This window comes from Schistocerca americana, chromosome 2, assembly GCF_021461395.2.
Source record: "Schistocerca americana isolate TAMUIC-IGC-003095 chromosome 2, iqSchAmer2.1, whole genome shotgun sequence".
NCBI lineage: Eukaryota > Metazoa > Arthropoda > Insecta > Orthoptera > Acrididae > Schistocerca > Schistocerca americana.
The window spans coordinates 745,585,663-745,588,057 of record NC_060120.1 but is presented as its reverse complement, the minus strand read 5'-3'; the positions used below and the strand labels follow the sequence as shown (position 1 = coordinate 745,588,057).

The 2,395-nt window shown below is 49.0% G+C and overlaps 1 pseudogene; it reads left to right on the top strand.

Annotated features, from left to right (window-relative positions):
* Positions 1 to 547: 547 nt before the first annotated feature.
* LOC124597218 lies at positions 548 to 664 on the top strand (annotated as a pseudogene).
* Positions 665 to 2,395: the final 1,731 nt, after the last annotated feature.

Sequence of the window (2,395 nt, the reverse complement as noted above, 5' to 3'; positions counted from 1 at the left end):
CATCTAAGATCATCAGTCCCCTAGAACTTAGAACTACTTAAACCTAACTAACCTAAGGACGTCACACACATCCATGCCCGAGACAGGATTCAAACCTGCGACCGTAGCAGCCGCGTGGTTCCGGACTGAAGCGCCTAGAACCGCTCGACCACAGCGGCCGGCACAGAATAAACTATCAAATTGAATTAGATAACGAGGAACTACATTCGTAGGCCAAAAGACATTGTTCAAACATTGATACTGTAAGAAATGTTTGATCTAGATGCAAGTGAGGTAGCAAGAATAATGTAAATGACGTAGTTTACATCGGACGATTCGAAAACAAGACGTTTTCACTAAAAAATAACGCAACTAAGTTCCTCTGTCAATCTCACGGACAACAGTGACGAGATATGCACATTAGAACTAGTCTGACCACTTCTCGCCAGGCAGCAGCACTGTTCAGGGCAAAAAATATCCAATGGCCACTTTTCCCATGCTGGCTACTTTACCACATCTTCCCGTACTGATCTTACTGTTAATTGACAACCCGCATAGTTAGCATGTTGGCAACGGCCTTGCCGCAGTGGATACGCCGGTTCCCGTGAGATCACCGAAGTTAAGCGCTGTCGGACGTGGCCGGCACTTGGATGGGTGACCATCCAGCCGCCATGTGCTGTTGCCATTTTTCGGGGTGCACTCAGCCTCGTGATGCCAACTGAGGAGCTACTCGACCGAATAGTAGCGGCTCCAGTCAAAGAAAACCACCATAACGACCGGGAGAGCGGTGTGCTGACCACATGCCCCTCCTATCCGCTTCCTCACCTGAGGATGACACGGCGGTCGAATGGTCCCGATGGGCCACTTGTGGCCTGAAGACGGAGTGCTATAGTTAGTATGTTCTTTTATTTAACAACAGTAATTGCAATATGGGACACGGTCACAAATGTTTACTAAATGTTTTGAATGCCATTTTCATTTTAATCATAGTATTGTATTACGAGAGCCGTAATTTGATTCAAATATTAGTTTCTACAAACATGTACCACAGTTGAAGATGACCGTCTCTGTAATGCGCACTCTCGAATCCATGTTACTTCCGTTTGATATTTATACCGTAGCAGCTGATCGGCGCTAGCTTCGCACGCTCTTGAGCTGTCAGCCGTGAAAGACAAACAATAAAATATCCCACCCTCACTTCTATTAACCGCGCAGTGGCTGCGCTACGTACCATTCTGCCCCTGGCGTAAGCGGCGAACCTTAATTTAGCTGACGCTCGAATTTACCGGCGCCAATTAAAATCGAGCTCATCTTAAAACTATTATTGTCTCTGTAAGTATTTTTGTTTGTTGCGGAGCAAGAGAAGCTCTTATTTGACGTTTTTGGATTTTTCTGTTAGTTGCTAGAAGACTATTATTATAAAATACGGCTGAGAAACTGGGGCCACACGAACAGGTGAGTCGGACAGCAGTTTGACGACCAGGGCTCCAGTGTGTCATTATCTGCACGGAATTGAAACAGTGCTTGCAGAACGCCCCCTCCCAACTTTACCGTGTTTGAGTTTAAAATTTTTTCCCCGGAAGCGTGTGTGGTAAATCCTGGTGAAATGAGCGCTGTTGACAGAGGGTAGGCGGCGCGCGCGCGCGTGTTCCCCTCACCGGCTTTGTGCGCCAGGTGTGTCGGCCGGCGCCGCCGCCGCCTTATCGGCCGTGCACGGCTGCGTGGCTCGCCTCGCCCCGCCGCTGCCAATACCTATCGCCGCGCCGTATCGCCGGGCGCGCCCTGCCCCCGCCGTATCGACTTGCAGCATTTTGCGGCCGCTAACTCCATCCCCCGCACCGAGATCTGCCTCAGCTACGACGTTATCGCGTCACTGGTGCCTCGCTGCCTTCGTTCTTCCTGCTATACAAGCCACCGACTGCCAGCTGCAACACAGTTCTGACTGCTGCCCAGTCCATCAGTTTTACACGGGTTCGTCTGTAAATTATTGTGTGGCCGAGTGCAATTTACGTTGCTGTCCGATATTAAATCTTTCTCTCCATCCATTCCCACGTAAAGCTTTGGGGGGGGGGGGGGGGGGGGTCGTGACTGATTGTACGCGAGCGTTCAAAGTAATGGGCCTGACTTGGATAGGAAGAAAATAGGCAGTATAAGGATGAGCCGTCATTGTAAATTATCGGGAAAATTTCCCTGCAGATAAGAATCGTGCTTTTTTCATGATATTGCTATCCGATAAAAAAATGGGATACGATCGAGGACTGTGTTCTGTGCCATCATGTTGTAAATATGTGCCTACCAAACGGTTGTAGTGCTATGATTCATTTGTTACGGTCATCGGTGGTGACAGGAGGCCTGTCTGTCCACCCTCTGTTTTTACTCTGCTGGCAGTAACTGTTCTGAGTTAGAGGTGAACAGC